The sequence below is a fragment of the Rhinopithecus bieti genome, unplaced genomic scaffold (assembly GCF_001698545.2).
Source record: "Rhinopithecus bieti isolate Rb0 unplaced genomic scaffold, ASM169854v2 scaffold_9899, whole genome shotgun sequence".
Taxonomy (NCBI): domain Eukaryota; kingdom Metazoa; phylum Chordata; class Mammalia; order Primates; family Cercopithecidae; genus Rhinopithecus; species Rhinopithecus bieti.
In genome coordinates, this window is record NW_016806979.1 from 5,477,005 (window position 1) to 5,501,147 (window position 24,143).

A 24,143-nucleotide genomic window follows, 5' to 3' on the forward strand; every position below is an offset into this window, starting at 1 on the left:
TTTGTAAAAATGGATAAACTTGCAGGAGGCGGTGGCTCACGCCTGTAATCCCAGCACTTTGGGAGGCCAAGGCTGGTGGATCACGAGGTCAGGAAATCAAGACCATTCTGGCTAACACGTTGAAACCCCATCTCTACTAAAAATACAAAAAATTAGCCGGGCGTGGTGGCGGGCGCCTGTAGTCCCAGCTCCTCGGGAGGCTGAGGCAGGAGAATGGCGTGAACCCAGGAGGCAGAGCTTGCAGCGAGCCCAGATCGCACCACTGCACTCCAGCCTGGGCGACAGAGCGAGACACCGTTTCCAAAAAAAAAAAAAGAAAAGAATATTTTCTTCATGAAAAAGTAACATTTGCCCCAGGCCCCCCATGTCCTCCTCCTCAGAAGCAACTGTTGAGAATTTCTAGCGTGTCCTTCCAGAAGTTCCTTGTGTACATGTATTCATATACGTTTGTGTATCTTTATACACCACTCTGCATCCTTTGCAAATAACCTGCCTGATCTCTTTTCATATCAGCATATTTGCATCTGCCTCAGTTGTTTTATTGGTTGGATTATTCTACTGCCTCTGCCTCAGATAAACTTATTGTAAAACATATATGGAAAGCCAAAGGACCTAGAATAACCCCAACAATCTTGACAAGAACAAATAATTTGGGAAACATTTTCTGATGACAAGATTTTTTCAAGATTTACTAATAGGGTGAGTGCTTGTGTGTAGCCTGTCGCTCCACAGGAGTCCCTATAAGCTGGTGTGGGGGAAACGGCGCTGGGGGTACTCCCAGCAGCTGCAGGGGGCACTGGCTACAGGACTAGAATTCAGCCAGGGAAGATGAAAGCTCAGAGAACAATGAATGCACCTGGGAGCCTACTGAGGGGCATGGCTGTTGCCTTGATCTTTATTTCACACACAGCATTGTTTCCCCCACACCAGCTTATAGGGACTCCTGTGGAGCAACAGGCTACACACAAGTACTCACCCTATTAGGAAATCTTGAAAAAATCTTGCCATCAGAAAATGTTTCCCAAATTTGTTCTTGTCAAGATTGTTGGGGTTATTGTAGGCCCTTTGGCTTTCCATAAATGTTTCATAATAAGTTGATCAATTTTTACAAAAAAAAAAATCTTACTGGAATTTTAATTGGGATTACATTTTAATCTACACATCAATTTAAAAGTAATTGACATAGTAAAATATTAAGTCTTCCAATTCAAAATTAGGGTCTATCACTTCATTTACTTAGACCTTCTTTATTTTCTCTCAGCAATGTTTGTAGTTTTTAGTACAAACTATAAAATTCATCTGCAATGCCTGTGTCTGTCACACAGCATCTCAATGAATGTCAGCTGTCACAGTGAGTAAGGCAAGTTGTGAGTTAGTCGATGTATGAGAGAAACAAAGAATGAGTTATGAATGAATGAATGCATGCATAATGAACCAGGGAATGATTGAATCAGTCAGTGAATGATCTAAAGACTAAATAAACAAACGATACTCCCAGGAAGGCTGTGGTGAGGGCAGGAGGCAGCAGCTTCTGCATCCTTTGATTCCCTTTCTCTCCCAGATCACAGGTGGCATTTACTTCCCTCTTGGGGACTTCATCCACTGTGGCTGCCAGTCAAACAGGATACTTTGTTTCTTAATTAGAAAGTGAACATTTGAAAGCAAGGCTCTCCAATGGCTGAATACATAAAACAATCACCTTTGCTCCTTACAGCTGTCCCCACACTGAGTTAAAACAGCCACTTGGGCTGCCCATGATTTTGCTCCTGATCATATATCAAAGACTCGTGTTACGTGCTGACATTGGCTTCTTGTCTTTCGTTGCATTTTATCGGTTCATCTGCCACGAACCTGAAGCAGGTGACCAAGGCCAGCTTACCCTTGAACAGGGAGCCTTCACCATCCCAGCTGGGCTGGACCCCAGACCCCTTCCTTACTGCTTTGCCACGCCCCTCTCCTCCACCTCTCAGAAGCCGCCATTGTGATTGTGGTTTGCCTGCCAATTTCCAACAAGAGAGAGCATCTGAGGTCAGGCCCACAGTTCTTCATTTGTGTGGCTCCTCCTTAGGAGAAGGGGCTGAATACTAAGTGTTCAGCAACTCAGAGAGTATTTCCTGAATGCAAAAGGGAAGAAAGAGAACAGCTTAAGCTTTATGCCTTAAAGGGCTCCTACATGTTGTATTGAGATGGGGATAGAAACTTTCTGCTAAAGGCAAGAAACTTTATGGATGGGCTTTCTAACTCTCAGAAAGTGGGCAGGGAAACAAGCTCTGGGCCTGGGGGGCACTTCACAGTCTCCCATCACCCCCCACAGTTCCTGACTGCCTCACAGATCACCTCCCCACCCCAGGAAGTCAGCTGCTTGGGTATTTGCACTCACACCACACACACCAGGCTGGGCATTTGCACTCACACGACACATACCAGGATGGCCCTGAATCCTCCTAGGTGATATTGCTGACTGCATTTTCTATGGAGATGCCCTTGATCCAGAGAGGGAAGATGCTCATCCCGCCATCTAGGTAGGCATTTAGAAACCATGACCTCCTGGCACACTCACCAGCACATCCTCCTCCACTCCCTCCAAATCTCCCCCAGCTGGCATAAAACAGGAACTAGACTCCTGAAGCTACACTCATGAAGCTAGACTCATAACCAGTGGAGCCGAGATCACAAGCAGAATTCCCTGTGTTACACTCTGAGAAATGCAAGTCAAGATTTTTAATTATTCTTAGATACTGAGTTATTCTTTGTGATTCTGGGAAGAGACTTGGCCACATGGAACCCTAAGATATTTTAGGGTTACCTACTACTATATCATCTCTTCATGGTTCACAAATCTTGTGCAAAAAACCCCTCTGAAGCTCATACTATCTGTGGTTACCCTGGCATTTGAGACTCCGTATGACCGCCAAACTTCCCTGTGCCTGTAGAATTCAGATCGACTTCTCTAACCCTGGTTCCTCCTGGAGTGTTTCATGGGTATAACAAGTGAAATTAATCTCCCCTCCAAATCTTCAAGGCAAGTGTTGCCTGTGTCAAGCCTAATCCATTGGTATGTAGCCTAATATTAATTGTTTAGCCACAGATATTTATTAAGCACCTACCCCCATGAGATTATTGAAAGAGCCAGCGAGTCCAAGCTTTTGAAGAATGCTTAGCAAATTTCTGCCACTCAAAAAAGTGTTATCTGGTGTTATCACTAATTTCAGCATCTATCCATCTATTTATTCCGGTACTGCAAGTGTTTTTTTATGACATATTTCTATCAGAATAAAGTTTTGAGCACCACCCACAATACACATGCAATTATTCATAAACTAATACAAGTACAATTGTAAGAGCTAATGTTGTTTCTAAATCCCTCACACGTATCTGCTCACTTCATAAAAACCTATGGGATAGGCACTAGTTTTATCCCATTTTTACAGATGTTAAAATCAAGGAACGAGGAGAATTCAATAGTTGCTAGACCCACAGTGTCTCAACCTCAGCACCATCTACATTTGGGGCCAGGTCATTCTCTGTTGTGGGGTGGTCCTGTGCACTGGAAGATGTTGAGCAGCACCCCTAGCCTCTACCCACTAAACGCCAGTAGCAACCCCCTACCCCAACTGTGACAATCAAAAATGCCTCCAAACATTACCTAACGTCTCCTGGGAGCAAAATCCTTCCCCGCGGAGGATCACTGGCCTAGAATAACTGGCAGAGCACACCTTAGAAAACGTATACACAAAATGGAAAGTTTTTAAACATGATTGATATGGTTTGGGTCTGTGTCCCCTCCCAAATCTCAGGTCAAATTGTAGTCCCCAATGTTGGAGGAGGGGCTGGTGGGAGGTAATTGGATCATGGGGGCAGATTTACCTCTTGCTATTCTCGTGATAGTGAGTGAGTTCTCATGAGATCTGGTTGTTTAAAAGTGTGTAGCATTGTCTGGGTGTGCTGCCTCACACCTGTAATTCCAGCACTTTGGGAGGCCAAGATGGATAGATTACTTAAAGTCAGGAGTTCAAGACCAGCCTGACCAATATGGCAAAACCCCATCTCTACTAAAAATACAAAAATTAGCCAGGCGTGCTGGTTCCTGCCTGTAATCCCAGCAACTCGGGAGGCTGAGGCAGAAGAATCGCTTGAACCCGGGAGGTGGAGGTTGCAGAGAGCCAAGATTGTGCCATCGCACTCCAGCCTGGGGGACAGAGAGAGACTCTGTCTCAAAAAAAAAAAAAACAAAAAAAGAAGTGTGGAACACCTCCCCCTTCACACTCTTCCTCCTGCTCCAGCCACTTAAGACGTGCCTGCTTCCCCTTAGCCTTCCGCCATGATTAAAAGTTTCCTGAGGCTTCCCCAGCCATGCTTCCTGTGCAGCCTACAGAACCGTGAGCCGATTAAACCTCTGTTTTATATAAATTACCCAGGTTCAGGTATCTCTTGATAGGAGTGCGAGAATGGACATACAATGATAGTAAAAATAAATATAACTAGACCCTAACATTATTTTCCTGGTCCCCAGTGGATGCTCTTATGTGGCCCCTAGAGTGCGTGTGTCCCTCTCCAAGACCCCTGCCCTGGGACACAATGGGAATGAAACCATCCTTTGCCTTCAGGGGCCTTAAAATCCAGAGGTACAAGACGCATCCATGGGGAAAGCTATTGATTTAAGACCGTGGACACACAAAACAGAACTGCCAATTGAATGGTTGAATCAGCCTCTCCCTGGCTGGGCCATGTAGGATTTCAGGGTAAGGGTATGTCATGCAGGCTAAGATCAGAAGGAAAGAAAGTATAAGACCATAGGAAGCTTTCCTGCTGCTCTGCATGGGCTCTGGAGTAGGGAGACATCAGTGAACAAAGCAGGCAAACACGGCTGCTTTTAGGGGGCTGACTTGCTGGCACCCCTTCATGTTCAGCCCTACCTACCAGCCCCCCACCCCTGTCTGCCAGCTAGGCGGCCGAGCCCAGCACATCTCACCCCCCTCGCCTTGTTAGAATTCCCTCCAAGTTGGAACCAAGGCCAGTAGGGATTTACCAGAGCTGCTTAGACTGGGTTTACCCTGCTCAGGCCAAGAGGCAGGCCTGCTCTAGCCCATCCCTCCAGGGCTCTGGGCAGCTGCTGGCCGAGCATCAGAAGCCACTCAGATCAAGAAACAGCCAGTTCTTCTCCCTAACGTTGTTTTATGGCATGGTTCTAACACTGCTCATCAAAGTAAAGTTCTTAAAGGCCCATTAGCTAGAACTCTGGACAGGCAGCTAAGCCGCAGCCCAGCCCTGGTGCTAATGTGAGAGCCATAATCTTTCTGGACCAGCCGATCCTTCCCAAGCCTTTGCACCTTTAGCACAAGCCCATTCCTTTTAAGTGATGTTGATAAGTTGATTGCTGCAGTTCCTGTTTTTCTCATATGTGTGCGTTTCTAAGAGCCCATCTGCCTGCTGCCGTGGGCTTCTATCTAATCAAAGACCTATAATGTACTGATTGTCCTCAACCACAACGTTACTTCACTTTCCTGAGCAATTTACTCCTTTATAGGATTTAATCTGCTGCTGAAATTCACTGCATTATTAATGGGAAGCCAGTGCACAGTGCTGCTATAATTAAACCATTCACTCCATGACACCCACACATAAACATGCACAGACCTTCTCCCCTTGGTGCATGGCTGGTGTGCTCACCCCTATATCCCTGGCCCCAGCCCCTGGAGCAGGGGCTGTGCTCCTGACTTGAAATCCCAAGTGAGCCATCATCCCATTCAGGATAAAATCTAAACACCTGTCCTATTCCCTGCTGGATCTCCATGCTTAGAACAGCACCCAGTGTGTGCAGGAACTCAGAATACATGTCTTGAGCAAACGAATGTGTGAATGAATGAGTGAGTGAATGAATGAAGAGTGAATGAATAAATGAGTGAGTGAATGAATGAGTGAGTGAATGAATGAGTGGAGTGAATGAATGAGTGGAGTGAATGAATGAGTGAGTGAAGGAATGAAGAGTGAATGAATGAGTGAATGAGTGAATGAGTGATGAGGTGAATGAATGAATGAGTGAATGAATGAGTGAAGAGTGAATGAGTGAATGAATGAATGAAGAGTGAATGAATGAATGAGTGAGTGAAGAGTGAATGAATGATGAATGAATGAGTGAGTGAATGAATGAATGAGTGAATGAATGAAGAGTGAATGAATGACCTTCCTAGCTAGTAAGCACCCGAGTCCAGGGAATCACTCTCGGAGGCTGATTAGCTTCTAAATCATCACAGCTTTGCTTCCACGCCACTTCGCTGCTGTGGACAGAGTTTCGTGTGCTGGAAAGATAGTCGGGGAGAAGGAATTTGACGCCAATTCCATGCATCAGAGTGTGGAATCTAAAACTCTTTACCCAAGTGGGTGATGTTTGGAGCTTGCCCGTAGAATTTTTCCCTAGAACTCTGGACAGGCAGCTAAGCCCCAGCCCAGCCCTGGTGCTAATGTGAGAGCCATAATCTTTCTGGACCAGCCGATGCTTCCCCAGCCTTCGCACCTTTAGCACAAGCCCATTCCTTTTAACTGATGTTGATAAGTTGATTGATGCAGTTCCTGTTTTTCCATATGTGTGCGTTTCATAATGCGCTCCCCCCACTCCTGCCTCTACCACCCCTCACCAGACAAACAGCTCATAGAGGTGAGTGGTTCTCTGAACTCTCACAGCCTTCATTCCAGGCTTCCCCACACAGCTCTGCACTGGAGGTTGCGGATATAGGGCCAGAGCCCTCTGGGGGCTCACTGGGCAGTCAGGCAACCAGACCCGAAAGGAAATCTGGATAGATAGTGAATTAGTCTGTCTTCACACTGCTGATAAAGACATACCTGAGACTGCGCAATGTATAAGAAAGAGAGGTTTAATGGACTCACAGTTCCACGTGGCTGGGGAGGCCTCACAATTATGGCAGAAGGTGGAAGGCACATCTTACATGGCAGCAGACAAGAGAGAATAAGAGCCAAGGGAAAGGGGTTTCCCCTGATAAAGCCATCAGACCTCGTGAGACGTATTCACTATCACAGGAACAGTATGGGGGAACTGTCCCCATGATTCAGTTACCTCCCACTGGGTCCTCCCACAGCATGAGGAAATTATGGGAGCTACAACTCAAGATGAGATTTGGGTGGGGACACAGCCAAACCATATCAGATGGAGATGGCGTCAGAGTGCATGCACAGTGCCCTGCTAAGCTCTCTGTCTCTGCCTCCCTGTTAAGTCCTTACCCTCGTAAACACTGTCCCATCTGGAGAACCTGTCATACTCTGCACCCAGAAGCACTTTGCCTGCCTCTCAAGGGACTTCTCAATTACATTATAAATATTTCAATCATCTGCCTAACTTCTCCTATGAGGCATCAGATCCTTGAGGGCAGGCACTTTCTCAGACTTGTGTTTGCACAGCCTGGTGCCAAGCCAAGCACTCAGCAGGCACCGATAAATGCCTATTGAATGAATAAACATTAAATACTGTGTATTATGGAATCTAAGACACCATCAATTATAAAATGCACCTATTTATTTCTGCCATTAAGAAAGAGAGAAAATGCTACTGATTGACATATGAAACCATGCTTTCTTCTTAGTTATCATGTCATTTTCCAGTTATTAAAAGAGGCCTTTTAAACTTAGCCATACATTTCACCATGTGTTACTGTTGTGGACACAGAATGCCAGGCAGCTTACACTTACTAGCTATTCGACCTCAGGAAGGTATTACTTTCCTGTAGGCCTCAGTCTTCCCATCTGTGAAATGGGGATACTGACACCACCCTTATGAATTCTCAGTGAGAAACAAATGATGTCAAGAAGGAGAGCGCTCAGCCCCATATGTGCTTGAAAAGTGGCCCGAAAAGGCACTCCCGGTGACGCCCAAGGGCTTCTACCAGCCGGCTGTCACCTCGAAGTCGAGATCCCACCGGCTGGCGTCTAGAGCCCCAAAGGTAAACCCACTGCTCAGCTCCTCTCTCTCCCTGTGCCGAGGGCAGTGTCTCAGCCAGCATCGTCAGCGTCAGAGAGAAGACTCACCCCTGGGGGCTGGGGGCTCTGGCTCTGCCTTGCTCCCTCCAGGGACATGCCCACTTCTGTGGGGCTCCCCTAGACACCTTTCTCCTTTTAGTTTCCTATCTTTTTTTTTTTTTTTTTTTTTTTTTTTTTTTTTTTTTTTTTTTTTTTTTTTTTTTTTTGGTGAGACAGAGTCTCGCTCTGTCGCCCAGGCTGGAGTGCAGTGGCCGGATCTCAGCTCATTGCAAGCTCCACCTCCTGGATTCACGCCAATCTCCTGCCTCAGCCTCCTGAGTAGCTGGGACTACAGGCGCCCGCCACCTCGCCCGGCTAGTTTTTTGTATTTTAGTAGAGACGGGGTTTCACCGTGTTAGCCAGGATGGTCTCGATCTCCTGACCTCGTGATCCGCCCGTCTCGGCCTCCCACAGTGCTGGGATTACAGGCTTGAGCCACCACGCCCGGCCCAGTTTCCTTCTTGACTCCTCATCTAAAGCAGTTTCTCAAGCTCTTTGGTTGGAGCTTACCTCCTATCCAGTCTATGTTTTCTTTTTCTTTTCTTTTTTTTTTCCCTCTTTCTTTCTTTCTTTCGTTCGTTCTTTCCTTCCTTCCTTCTTTCTTTCTTTCTTTCTTTCTTTCTTTCTTTCTTTCTTTCTTTCTTTCTTTCTTTTTTTTCTTTTTGAGACAGAGTCTTGCTCTGTTGCCAGGTTGAAGTGCAATGGCCTGATCTCGGCTCACTGCAACCTCCACCTCCCTGGTTCAGGCGATTCTTGTGCCTCAGTCTTGTCAGTAGCTGGGACTACAGGCACATGCCAAGATGCCCAGCTAATATTTGTATTTTTAGTAGAAACGGGGTTTCACCTTGTTGGCCCGGCTGGTCTCGATCTCCCGACCTCAGGTGATCTGCCTGCCTTGGCCTCCCAAAGTGCTGGGATTACAGGTGTGAACCTCCGTCCCCAGCTTTTATTCAGTTTTATTGGTCTTCCTGGGTAACTTCCCTGACTGTAAAAGAACAGCATTTCATATTCGGAGCTGAGAGCTGGGCAACGTGAAAACACTTGGAGTTCAGTTTACGACCAGAGAAAGAACACGTGTCCTGGCATCAGAATAAGCAGGACGATGCTACAGTTTCCTCAGTGGCTGCAGTCTTCTTAGAGGATGCCAAATGGTCCATCATCTACCCGCTGTGGACCCAGCCTCGGACTGGAGAAGGAAAATGGGATGGTCTATGGCAGAGATCTCCAACATTTTTGGCACCAGGGACTCGTTTCAGGCAAGACAATTTTTCCAAGGATGGAGAGTTGTGAGTGGTGCTGTTTCGGAATGATTCCAGCGCATTGCATTGATTGTGTACTTTATTTCTATTGTTGTTACATTGTGATGTATAATGAAATAATTATTCAGCTGCACTATCATGTAGCATCAGTGGGAGCCCTGAGCTTGTTTTCCTACAAGTAGATGGTCCCATCTGGGGGTGATGGGAGACAGTGACAGATCATCAGGCATTAGATTTTCATAAGGAGCTTGAAACCCAGATCCCTCGCATGCGCAGTTCACAGTAGGGCTCACGCTCCTGTGAGAATCTAATGCTGCCCTGATCTGACAAGAGGCAGGGCTCAGGCGGTGATGCAAGCAGTGGGGAGTGGCCGAAAATACAGATGAAGTTTCACTTGCTTGTCTGGCCCGCTGCTCATCTCCTGCTTCTAGGCCTGGTTCCTAACAGGTACTTGGGGTCCTCTGATCTATGGGATCTAGAATTCTAGTCCCGACAGACCTGCCTGCTACCCAGGGCTCTGCTGTGGCACAGGCTGCCTGGTCTTGGTATTGCTTCCAGGACATTGCAGAGCCCCCTGGAACACAGTAGCTGCTCAATAAATATTTGCACCAGCAAGAAAGGAAGTCTCCTAGAGCTGCTGTAACAAATTGCCACAAACCGAGTGGCTTCAAAGAACAGAAATGTATTCTCTCATGGTTCTGGAGTCTGGAAGTTCAAGATGAAGGTGGGGGCTATTTCCTTCTGGAGGCTCCGAGGGAGACTGTCCAAGCCTCTCTCCCAGTTTCTTGTGGCTCCCGACAATCCTTGGTTTATTAGCTTACAGACACATCGCTCCCATCTGCCTCTCCGTGTCTGTGCATCCCAAATGTCCTCTCCTTTCTCTTGCAAAGACCCCAGTCATTCAGTTTGGAGCCCACCCTAAATCCAGGGTGATTGCATCTAGACCCTTAACTCAATTATGTCTGTGAAGACCGTTGTTCCAAACCAAGCCCCTGTTCTGTAGTTCCATGCAGACATGAATTCTGGGGTGACAGTGTTCCACCCAATGCAGAGGGAGGTCAGTATGGAGATGAAGAGGGAGTTCCTCCACACCCCCCAGTCCCGAGCTCATGCAGAGAAATTGATCAGCCTGAACAGAGTTTCACGATGAGCAGGTCCAGAATGTGGAGGAGGGGGAGAAGGAAGAAGTAGGATGAAGGGGTGGAGCGTTCATGGGGGTCTCTGACCCAGGCTAGGATCTGTAAGCTCTGCCCTGCCCAGCCCTCACAGAGCTGAAGGAGTGGAGGGGATGAGGCTCCTCCCTACCAGGGCCCAGCTTTGGGCCCCAGGAAACCCCCCATTTCTCTGCTTATCTCCTGCCCCCCTGACCTTTCTCTCACTCCTTCCCTACCCCTTCAAGCCCCAGTAGCTTTCAGTCCCAAACCCAACAACTTCCCTTAAGCCTAAAGGGTGCCAAGCTGCGACCCCCTTGGAGGTGCTTTACTCTGGAAATAATTAAATCTTTTTTTTTTTTTTTTTTTTTTTTTTTTNCTATCTTAGTTGTAATTTCAAATTCTTATTGATGCCTGGGAATGATACAACTCTTGCATATTTAGTTCCATCTGTTCTTTTACTTCAGATATTGGATTTTACTAGACTATGATACAAAACAACTAGTAAAGGTTGATCAGAATTTATTATGTATAGTCTTATTTGTAGATTAGAGATTCATATATTTTTGTTTACTCATTCAACCAGTATGAGGTGTTTTTTATGTTCTGGCACACTACTAGTAAATACTAGAGAGTTATAAAGTATAGTCGAGCAGGTCGGTTGTATTCACAAATAACTCAGTCTATAGATTATCTTTTTTTTTCCTTTGAGACAGAGTTTCACTCTTGTTGCCCAGGCTGGAGTGCAATGACACAATCTCAGCTCACATGCAACCTCCACCTCCCAGGTTCAAGCAATTCTCTTGCCTCAGCCTCATGAGTAGCTGGGATTACAGGCACCTGCCACCACGCCTGGCTAATTTTTGTATTTTTAGTAGAGACAGGGTTTTGCCATGTTGGTCAGGCTGGTCTTGAACTCCTGACCTCAGGTGATCCTCCCATCTCAGCCTCCCAAAGTGCTGGAATTACAGGAGTAAGCCACCATGCCCAGTCCAAGAATTAAATCTTAAACAACAGGAGTAAGCTGGAAGGGGGTCTACTGTGGGTCAAGAAGTGTTTCTGGGCATTAGGCCATCTCAGCCAGATCCTCAATGATCCTCTTTTGGCACAAAATTGAATCAGCAGTATTGGTAATTTCAAATTTAAAACTGCAATAGAGAAAGCAGACAAAGACCTTCACCTTGGGTTGTCCATATGATATCACCAAAACAGTGGGTCACTGGGCACCGTGGCTCACACCAGAAATCTCAACACTTTTGGAGCCCAAGGCAGGAGGATCACTTGAGGCCAGGAGTTCAAGACCAGCCTGGGCAGCATAATGAGATCACCTTCTGTAAAAAAAAATGTTAAAAATTAGCCAGGTGTGGTGGTGCATGGATGCAGTTCCAGCTACTGGGGAGGCTTGGTGAGAAGATCACTGGAGTTCGTGAGGTTGAGGCTGCAGTGAGCCGTGATCACACCACTGCACTCTAACCTGGGTAACAGATTAAGACCCTGTCTCAAATGAAGAAGAAGAAGAAGGAGAAGGAGAAGGAGAAGGAGAAGGAGCATGTCAATTCAGTCAACACAGTTGACCTGAGAAGGATGCAGTGTATCCCAGGAGTGACAGTGACCTGTCTGCTCAGTCCTACAGGCACCGTGGTCTCAGAGGCCACATCACACACCTGGGCTTCTTTCAGAGGTGAGGCATTCTGGCTTCCCAGAGGACATCTGGGTTTCTGGAGGGATCTCTGGCAAGTCCTTTGTTGCTTCCATCTATTGACAGAGTCTTTTCCCGCCACCAGGAAGGTTCTATCTGTAGTATTTGTGAAGGATGATTGACTTCCAGGGATCTTTGTTGTGCTATCAGCCATAATTATTTTAATTCAAACATACTCCCGTATAGGACTGACATCATAAATGCTGTTTTCTAGAACAAATAGCTGTCAGGGCTGTCAAGCAGGGCTGCTTACTGTTTTACATCATTACAATATTTAATTTCAACTCTGCTATTTTTTTTTCTCACTGAGCACTTTTCAAGACTGTTTCTTCCACTTCTATCTGGAAAAATGGAAACCAGGAAAGCAGGAAGGAAGAAGCTATTTTTTCACATCAAAGTAATTATTGACTTGGAGGGTAAATGAGAAAGAAGGAAAGAGAAAGAGAGAGAGGAAAGAAGGGAGGGAGAGAGGAAGGGAGGAGGTAAAGAAGGAGAAAGAAAATGCTGGTAATTCAGTTTAGAGAAGAAATGAAAATTGAAGAGAAAGCTAATAAAAGGAAGAAACAAGGAAGGAAGAGAAGGAGGAAGTAAGGAAGAGAGAAAGGAAAGAAGGAAGAAGGAAAGGAAAAGAGAGATCACTGATTCAGTTTGTGACTGGGACAACTTTTTGACTGGCCAGGTAGAAGCAACGAATAAGTGGGTTTCTTTTGCTACCTGAGTACTCACTAGAGAAAGGCAAAGGTCCCAAGAGCCTCAGTGGCTGGTTAATTGCACTGGCTCCTTTGAATTAGGTTTTTATGGTCATGATGAACAGATCAATCTCAAATCAGGTAGGTTTTGATTTAAGACCAATAACTTATTAAATTCCACAATGTACTGAGCTGCTTTTACTTTTTTTTTTTTGGTAAATTTTTACTTTGAAATAGTCTGAAATTAGGAAAGGTTGCAAGAATAGCAGCAGGAGCTCCCACATATTCTACCAGTTTCCACAGATTTCCATTTGTGCTTTATCACCATCTCGCTTTCTCTGTGCTTTTTTTTTTTTTTTTTTGAGAAGGAGTCTGTCGCCCAGGCTGGAGTGCAGCGGCACAATCTTGGCTCATTGCAACCTCCGCCTCCCAGGTTCAAGCGATTCTCCTGCCTCAGCCTCCTGAGTAGCTGGAATTACAGGCACCCACCACCATACCCCGCTAATTTTTGTATTTTTAGTAGAGATGGGGTTTCACTATGTTGGCCAGGCTGGTCTCGATCTTTTGACCTCATGATCCACCCACCTCAGCCTCACAAAGTGCTGGGATTACAGGCGTGAACCACCACACCCGGCCCTTTGTGCACAGTCTTTTTCTCCTGCACCTTTTGAGAATAAGTCTGAGACATCACATCTCTTCCTCTCGGTGCACTTTTCTAAGAATGAAGACATTATCTTACATAACTGAAGTACAGCAATCAAAATCAGGAAACTTACCATTAATAAGATATTATTTTCTCATTCACAGCCAATTTTTTTTTTTTTTTTTTCCCCAAGACAGTGTCTCACTCTCTCACCCAGGTTGGAGTGCAGTGGTGTGATCTCAGCTCACTGCAACATCCGCCTCCTGGGTTCAAGCGATTCTCCCACCTTGGTCTCCCAAGTAGCTGGGATTACAGGCACCCACCACCAAGCCTGGCTAATTTTTTGTATTTTTAGTAGAGACGGGGTTTGACCATATTGACCAGGCTGGTCTCGAACTCCCAGCTCCAGGTGATCCGCCCACCTCGGACTCCCAAAGTGCTGGGATTGCAGATGTGAGCCACCGCTCCCAGCCCCACAGTTCATATTAAATTTCACCAATTATCCAAATAATATCCTTGCTTGCAATGAGCTGCTTGGTCCAGAACCAAACTGGCGACAAGCTGCATTGGCCCCTCTCATTAACTTCCTTCAATCTGAACCAACTTCTCAGCCTTTCTTCACCTTCCTTTACCATAACATTTTTGAAGACCATGGGCCAGTTATTTTGCAGAATATCCCGCAATTTGGGTTCTTCTGATGTTTCTCGGTAATCGGATTCAGGTCAGGCATTTTTTTTCTGGGAACACCATGGAAGTGACACTGCGTCCTCCCCAGTGCGTCATATCTGGAGGCACCTGCCCTGTGTCATCATATTGGTGAAATTAGCCTTAATCATGTGGTTCAAGTGCTGTCTGCCAGGTGTTTCCACAATGAAGTTACTCTCTTCTCTTTGTATCTAACAAACAATTTGTGAGGAGATGCTTGGAGGTGCATAAATACCCTGATCTTAATAGTGCTCTCACCCACTAATGTCAGCATCTGTTGGTGACCTGTCTGTCGCTCCATCATCCCTTCTGTATTTATTCCTTGGCATCCTACCATGAAGGTTTCCCTGCCCCCAGTTGTGTGTTTCCATGGACTTTTGTTCCCTGTAATGTTCCATCATCTCCAGATTCCCCTCCATGCCAACCCCGTACTGAAGACATCAGCAACAGTCTCAACCTGAACGTGTCTTTCAGGCCGGCTGGCCACTTCCTCCTTAGAGTTAGAACAACCCAGAATTGTGGAAGTTCACTTAATTCAGCAAAATGCTTTTATAGATAGCATGGCTGAAGCTGAAAAGAGAGAAGGGAAATGCCAAGAGGAACAGTATCACGGCAGAGCTTGGGCTCCTAGCCTGGTACCTGTAGCTGGGAAAGCATCCCCAGGAGCAGAGTTCTCTGCAGTCACTGGGACTTGCTGGCTGTGTCTTAGCAACAGTGGTTCCAGTGCCTTATTACGAGATGGAAATTCCTGGGGCTCTGGCTTTGTGTTGTTACCATCTGTGTTCCCCAGAGCCACGTCACAGGCTCTCTAATTAGGATGCCCTTCCAGGGACATGTTGGGCAAATGAATGAATAAACACATGACTTAAATTCGAGAGGATCCAACCAGTGCCTGGACAGAAGAAACCGACAAGAAGTGTGTGTAACAATAGAAAGTGCGCGGCTTTCTATTGGCTGGTTATTGGTTTCTAACTAGCTAGGTACCAACTGCAGAGGATTATTAGGGACCACTTCCAGAGAAGCCAGCCACACTCAGCTCCCCTCTAAGTTGCACAAGAGGTAACGTCCAAAATCGTTTCCCCAAAACTCAGATAACACGAAAGCACATTCAGCAAACATTCTTCAGGCTTTGGTTTCCTCATTGAAAATGCCAGCGATGGATTTTATGATGTCTGAGGTCCCTGCCCCTTGCTGTGATTCTAGAATCTAGAACTGTCATCTACCCAGGACTTTACCAGTTTTAATTAAGACAGCATCTCTTATGTAAAACCAAGAAATAATTAGCCCTAACAGTAGAAGCAGAAACAGATTCGTGATTCATGATTTTTCTAATTGTTCTCCCTTCTGCACACTTGAACCTCCCCTCCCCTGCCTGGAGTAACATATGTTTTACATGCACACGGACAAATAGAATACACATGAGCATAAATGAGCAGGATTGGGTGGGGTGGAGCGGGCGGGAGGAGCCGATTCCCAGCCAGCTGCTCACTGTTTTCCCACTCTGGGTGTCTCTCAGCTCTGGGTACAGAGGAACAGAATCCTGTTATCTCGCTTGCCAGCACAATGTGCTATAAAACATCCATAAATTCCCTGACATTCTAGTGACCTTCGTGGGGTCTGAAAGAGCCACATTTTATACCAAAGATGGAGTTGTAAATATTCTATCTGTGCAGTAAACACCGCACTGACGCTGGCACCTCGCTCATGTCCTCTGTGCTACTACCTCTCAGAAGAGATGGATTTACTGCCATGGAAAATTCCGGCCCCAAGGCAGGCTGCTTGCTACGACCCGGCACCTCAGCGTCTTGCTTCTTACTGCTGCCTGTTCTCATCACACACACACACACACGCACACACATGCACACACACTCACCCCCTCCCGTGATTATAAAGCAGGGAGCAGGAAAGCCCCCTGAGAAAATTATCCCGGAGCATATCACACGGTGTTAGTGGGTTTTCCAGGTGGCAGGCTTTAGAATGATTTATATTTCATTCTTTTCTTTTGCTTATCTGAATTTTAATTTTTCTGCAATAGTCAAGTGGGGCCGGGTGCAGTGGCTCATGCCTGTCATCCCAACACTTTGGGAGGCCAAGACGGGCAGATCACTGAAGGTTGGGAGTTCAAGACCACCTTGGCCAACATGATGAAACCCTGTCTCTACTAAAAATACAAAAATTAGCTGGGTATGGTGGTGGATGCCTGTAATCCCAGCTACTCGGGAGGCTGAGGCAGGAGAATCACTTGAACCTGGGAAGCGGAGGTTGCAGTGAGCCAAGATCATGCCACTACACTCCAGCCGGGACATGACAGAGTGAGACTCCGTCTCAAAAAAAAAAAGTCGAAAAGTCAAGCGGGTGTTATGTAATTTTAAACTATTTTTTAAATAAAATACTTATTTATGGGCAATCACCCCCTGGGAGACAGGGACTCTAGGAGTGCCAGGATGCCACCCCCACACCCAGCTCCTGCAACTCTCGGTGGGTCACTTGGCCAGTTGAGTGGCCCAGGTTAATCCTTCCTTCTTGGAGGGGTAAATGGTGGACCTGGGAAGTGCAGACACCTGGTGGGTTCTTGGCCGAGGGGGACAGTTGTGGTGATCCTCGTTTCTTATGGCTGAGAGGTACCTCAGGGGTTTTCAAAATCCTCTCCTCGTCCTTCTCTCAAGACAGCCCTGGGGACATGGGAGGTCAGTGCAGACCGGCAGTACCACCTGTCTCCCATCCACCCTGAGCCTGTTCATCCAGGGTGCAGAGTGCAGGATGGGAATCACTAAGATACCAAGCAGAAAAGGCTGGACCCCCCCTCCACCCTGCAGCCTCTGTCCAGCCTGCCGGAGGGTCAAAGGCAGGGACTGAGGCAGGACTGAACCTCATCTCTTGAGGGGGTGAGGGGCAAGCAGGGGGGCATGACTGTGGGGCCCTCTGAGCTGCTGGGGAGGAGTCTATGGTTCCTGAGTTCCTAGCAATGCCCTCTCTGAAGACCCCCAAAAGGAGTCAGCGTTGGACTGACAATGGGGAGGAGAGGGATGGTGTGGCTGGGTCTTTGGGGGTGGCAGAGGGCAAACCCAAATTAAGGAGCTCCTCTTCCATGTCCAGGCCTGCCTCATACTTTTCTGGCCATCACAATGACCCCAAGAGCCAGGTTTTAGGATTCCCAGGTGGAGATTCAGAAACAGTCTCGAGAGGGAGTGGGCTTTGCCCAGAGTCTCCCAGCTCAGCAGGGTGAAGATGACAGCAGAATCAGCCCATCCCCCTGCAGTCTGAAGCCTCTCCTCTGCTCCTTGCTGCCTCCAGGGGCCCAGCACAGACCCCCACAGCCACCATGGTGTGACCCAAAACGTACGAGGGGCAGCTTCTTCCAAACCAGGGGCTCTCATGGAGAACGGGGCAGCCTCCCAGAGGCCAGGTCTTGCCCAGCTGGGAAAACCTCTGTGCTTGCAGTTTGGTGTAGGCAGAAAGAGACAGACAAATGGACCAACTGCTCCCAAAAATCAAATCCCAGCCTCCTCAGCCCCAACCTTTCCTCCCCAGAGAGGAGGACTTCACTTTGCCTGCCCACCCACCTCTACCCGAGAAATCAGGGGTTAACCATAAGCGCCCCATCCCGCCTCCCTGCTGTGGCTCCCCACCCCCCAACTTATTTCTGCAATTGTAATTAAGGTCCTCACAGAGAGGGTTCGCTGCCCTGAGCTCTTAGCTCCATTTATTGATGAGCCATTTCTCAGAAGTTCATTACCATCCCGAGGCCGGGGATGGGAAACCGGGTCTCTGTGGTTTCTCAAGGCTTGGGCTGCTCCCGATGATTGAATGCAAGCACAACACATCCATCCTGCACGAGCAGCTCTACCCAAGGTCACACATTCAAGCAAAACAGAAGCCGGGATCTGCATGTTTAAATATCAGCAACAGGCATGCCCGCAAGACAATTCTGAAAGCAGGAGAGGGGAAAGACAGGGAGGCAAGAAAGGATAGGAAATGGCCCTTAAAGAGAAAGGAGGCTCCTGCAAGGATTCCTACACCCAACACAGAAACCTGGGGTCCCTCACACCCAAACAAAGGCTACAAAGTGGGCTTTCCACATAGAAATCTGTGTATCCTAATGGATAAAAACCCAAGGGTAAGAATAAAAAATTGGTGTCGTAGCCTGGGTGACCCAGAAACAGGGCCTGCCTAAGATAGGTTTGCTGGGGAGATTTTACTGAGAAGTGTGGCCCCAGGGAGCAGACGGGAAGGGTGGGAGGGATGCTTCATTGCTTGGGCTGGGAGATGGTCTTGGGACTGCACTTTGACTTCCATCCCCTCTGGACATCGGTCCCCACACTCTGGGTGGCACCAGGCCTTGCCCAGGTGAGGTGCTGTCAGGAGGCCCTGCCAAGCAGACACCAGCCTGAGCCCCAGCAGAACACGAGCTCCAAGGGAAGAGTAGGCAAGGCAGGCCTGGAGAAGAGGTGTTGGCCACAACCAGGAACAAGGTGCCTGCTCACCTGAGCATGCTAAGTGCCTGCTGGGATTCAGCACCTCCCCACACAATCTCCCATCCTGCCCTCGGGATGGGACCTATGGACTGGGAAGGAATGGTGCCAAACATTCATCAGACAATCTCTGGATCCACAAAAATGTGTGGCTGTGACGTGGGCCAGGAAGGAGAGGCAGTGGGATTGAGAACCAGGAGGAACAGGAGGAAGATCCCCTGGCCATGGAAGATCAGGAGAGATGAGAAGAGGCTTCTCGGAGGAAGTGACAGATTGGGGCAAGATCTCAGGAGAGACAGAGGTCTCCTGGGTGGAAAGGATGGAGACATTCCCAGCCCGTGCTGAGGGCTGCGATGTGTCTGATGGCTGACCTTGGGCAGGTGGGCTGGAGCTCAAAGTGGGGGCAGGCAGCAGGGAGGACAGGCATGCCTGCTGCAGGTGACCATCGGCATCTGGGCTTTATCTTCAGACCTTTAAGGAAGACACTGAGTGCTTTAAGTGGGGAAGGATGACATTATCACTTTTGCGTTTTGAAAAATTTACTCCAGTTGTTCTACAGAGAATGGAGTAGGAGGCAGGAGAAGAGTTGGGAGGCGGGGACCACTGTCCAGGCAAGAGGTGACAGAGATTTGGATGGTGGTGAAGAAGGTGGAGAGAGGAGGTTGATTGAGATACTTGGAGGGCAGTAAAATCATAGGCCTTGGTGATGGTTTAGACAAGAGGGTGGAGGGAGGGGGATACAAGGATGATTCTAGGTTTAGGGAACTGGTAAAAGAATGGAATCTGCAGCTGTTACGAGGAAGAAGGCAGGTTTCTGGATGCTGACATGGGAAGAGGCACAGGCGCATTGTTCATGCACAGACCCTGGTCTGGAAGGCCATACACCCAGGCGGTGAAAGTGGTCACTTTGAATGGAGGACGCAGACAGGAGAGAGAGGGACGTCCACTGTTTAGACTATGAACATGGACTAACATGTTTGGTCCATGAGTTGCTTATATATAGTAATTTAACCTTTTAAATACTTTTTTTAAAAAGGCCAATAAGCACATGCAAAGACACTTGCATCATTAATCCGGGAGATGAAAACTAAAAACAAAATGAGATACTACTATGCAGCTGCTAGAAGGGTAAAATTTAAAAACTGAGAACACCAAATGTTGATGAGAATGTGGAACAGTTGGAACTCTCCTACGTCGGTGGGAATGTAAAATGGTTCAGCTACTTTGGAAAACCAGCAGTTTCTTATGAAGCTAAACATATACTTATCACATGACCCAGAAATCTCAGCCCAAGAGAAATAAAAACATGTGTGCGTACACAGATCTATGCACCAATGAACATGGGATCCTTCCTTATCATAGCCCAAAATTTGTCACATGCAAATATCTATTATCTAGTGTATAGATCGACAAGCAAAGTACGCCCTACACTGAAAGATTGCTCCATACTAAAAAAGGAAATAACCATTGACGCATGAAACCACGTGGATGCATCTCAAAGGCATTATGCCAACTGAAAGAAGCCAGAGGTAGCTCAATGCACAAAAGATGGTGTGACGTTGTGATATAATAAGAAATATATATTTAGTCTTCATCCCAGTTCCTGGCACAGAGCTCCTAAAGCCTTTGTAATTTCCTGAGTGATCAGAGTGTCTTTTGTTATGGTATGTGGTCTCAGTCCTTGGTTCCTGACACAAGAGTTTCTAAGACCCTTGGAATCCCTGAAGTTGTCTTTTTGTATGCTAATGAGATGACTGGCAACTGGAGCCCCCTACCCACCTTCAGGATGGAGCTGGGTGCAGGGAAGACCAACCATGTGATTGGAGGGTTGGAACTTTCAACTCTACCCAGTGACCTTTGAGGAGGGAGGAATGGCTCGAGATTGAGTCAATCACCAATGGCCAATGATTTAATCAATGATGGCTATGTAACGGAACCATCAAATCCCCTAAACTATGGGGTTCAGACAGCATCCGGGTTGGTGAACATGTGGAAGTGACAGATGAGTGGTTGAAAGGCGTAGAAGCTTCCTGTCCCTTCCCTCATACATTGCCCTAAGCGGGTTCTTCCATTTGGCTAATCCTGAATTATATCCTTAATAATAAAGCAGTACATGTAAGGAAATTGTTTTTCCTGAGTTCTGTGAATCACTCCAGCTAATTGTCAAATCCAAGGAGGAGGGCATAAGAACTCTTTGTAGCCAAGCTGGACAGAAGTGTGGGTACCCTGGGGACCCAATACTTGCAGTGGGGGCAGTCTTGTGGGATGGAGCCCTTAACCTGTGGGGTCTGACACTCACTCTGGCAGTTAATGAGCTGAACCATTGGACACCCAGTTGGTGTCTGGAGAGTTGGAGAACTGACTGTTGGTGGAGAAAAAAGCCCACACATTTGGTATGAAAAGTGTTCTGTGTGTAGAAACAAATAATGACTAGCGTAATCTGTGATTCTGTTTATGTGATATTCCAGAGAAGACAAAATGTTAGGAACAGCAAGTGGATCAGCATTGCCTGCTGGGAAGGGAGGGAATGTCCCCAAAGGGACATGAGGGAAATTTTCAGGTGATACAAATATTTCATATCTTAATTATGATGGTTGTTACATGGGTATATGCATTTTCCAAAATGTTGTAAATGGCACACTTACAGAGGATGACTTTTGTTGTACATAAACTATACCTTAATATATCTGATATTTTTAAAACTGAGGGGAAATTCAGTCTTTTTGGGTGAAACTATTGTATATGCTATTGCAATAGTGAATGCATGATGCTCTGCATTTGCCCAAGCCCATAGAACTTTATGGCCCAAAGAATGAATCTTAATGTATGCAAACTTTTTAAAGTCATTTAAGAGGTCAGGAGATCCTAAGGTGGAGTGCAGAATGTGACCAAAGAATCCAAACATATTCCAAAGGCATGAAACAGTATCACCAATGTGGACAGAGGAAAAGATGCTGATTTAAGTAACTTTGGAACTGAGCAGAGCCTGTGAAACGAAAGGCAAAAGGAACTGTACACAAGCACTCTGCTGTAATTGATAAAGTTATGTCCCATACTGGTATGGGTTAATAATTCTGAAAGCACCTATGTATGTCTACAGGAACTGAACAACTAGGTCAATGGATGACAGATGGTGGGGGGCAGCTTCTACAAGGCGGTTGTGACATTAATTCTCCAGAGTTAGGCCAAACCTCACAAGTCAAGGACACAGTCCTCCCCAGACTGCCCTCACTTCAGACACCGGCTGAAGCTTGGGGGCCCCTCACTTCTGACCAGCTGGCTACAAATGCAGGCGTTCCTGTGACCCACTCAGGTTTGGTCATTTGCAACAGTGCTTCACAGGACCCAGGAAAGGATTATACTTGCTATTACAGTTTTCTTATAGCACAAAAGATACAGTCAGGACTAGCTGGGATACCTGTCTCCAAGTGCATTCCTTCATCTGTCATTTGGACAAAATCTGCAGGTTGGACCCACCAGTGGACCAGAGTTTCTATGGGGTTTTATTATGTAGGAATGATTGATTGAGTTACTGGCCACAAGGACTGAGCTCAATCTCCTCCCTGGAGGCTAAGCTGATACCACGTGATTCAAAGCCTCATCCTTCCATCCCTCCAATCACACAGTTGGCCTTTCTGGCCTGGCCAATCTCCATCCTGAATCATCTCATTAGAATGAACTACCTAGGGGCCCACCATGTGTTACCTCCTTAGCACAACCTCAGGAATTGTCCAAGGGGCCCACTGTGAACAACAAAGATTCTCCTATCACAGGAAATTCAAGGGTTTAGAGACTCTTCCCCAGGAAGAAAGAACAAATACCAGTCAAACCAGCCTCTATCGCAGTTTCACATTGCATTCGAATGAAAAGTTACAAACAAGCAAGGAGAGAAGTTTGGAACGATGCATGCAATTATGGATGAGAGTTGGAGAAATCACTATCAACTCATATTTAATATATGTATTTATAGATGAACTATACTTAACATAGATACAGGTAGCTGCATTTAGAAAGGTGTATATATATATATATATACCTTTATATATAACACCTTTATATATAAACACCTTTATATATAAAAGGTGTTTATATTAGTATAAACATGTATATCTTTTGTCCTGTCTGCTGAGAGGGCCTAAAAAATAAATGATACCCCAGGAGTTATAAGCACACTCTGTACCAGCCTGTGGTTTCTACCTTCTCCAGTGAAAAGAACGAGGGCCCCTTGGAGAAATGACTAATTCTTGGATTGGGTCTGGAAAGATACGAAATGAGTCTGGAGCATGACGCAGTGTCAGAAAGTAAGGAAATACTGAAAAAAAAAAAAAAAAAAAACCCACGTTGATGGGATATGTCAAAGGAACACAGGAACCAGCTGAAAGAGCTCCCGATGGGCAAGGCTGGGACAACTTGAGCAACAAAGTAAATAACATTGTACTGGGTCATCACCCAAAGTACGAAATAAACAGCCATGAGTCTATATGGATATAAATAAATGGTTAAATAGGACAATCAATGAGGAAGAATACGTAAATCTAGCTTGCAGAGAATGTATGGACATATCCCACTCTCAAGAAGGTGGAACATCCACATGGCAAAACCCCGTTTCTACTAAAAGTACAAAAATTAGCTGGGCACGGTGGCAGGCTTCTGTAGCCCCAGTTACTTGGGAGGCTGAGGCATGCAAATCTCCTGAACCCGGGAGGTGGAGCTTGCAGTGAGCTGAGATCATGTCACTGCACTCTGGCCTGGGCAACAGAGCGAGACTCTGTCTCAAAAAAAAAGAAAGAAAGAAAAAAAAAAAGAAAGTGGAATATAACTCTCCACTGCTTAAGTGTGGGCTCTGCACAGTAACTTCCTTGTGCAGAGTACAATATGGAAAGGGGTAAAAAGGCAACTCCACAGAGAAGAACCCTGACAGACACGACCTCGGCCGGGCGATCAAGATCAACATCAGTGGCGATAAGTTCTGTTGATAGTGCACACCCTTGATATGACATGTTGACAACGCCACTTTACCTGTGTGCTCTTCCTCCCCAAGACGCATAACCCCCATATAATCATGAGAAAAACATCAGACAACCCTCCAACAGAGGAACATTCTACAAAATGCCTGACCAGGAATCCACACAACTGTTGAGGTCACCAAAAACAGGGAAAGACTGAGAAACTGTCACAATCAAGAGGAGTCCAAGGAGATGAAGCCTGAGTGTCATGTGGGGTCCTGGATGGGCTCCTGGGACAGAAAAAGGACAGTAGGTAAAAACTAGGGAAGTCTGAATGAATTATGGGCTTGAGTGAATAACAATGTGCCAGTATGGATTAATTAATTGTGACAAATGTACCAGAATAATGTCAGATGCTAATGAGGGTGTAGGCACTATCCTGCTAAACCAGCAACCTCAGAGCTTGCAGGGTTTGGCTGCAGAAGGAGGCCCTGCATACAGGTAAGGCCAACGCAGTCCTGCAGGAGATTCTTAATCTCATCGATTTTAGG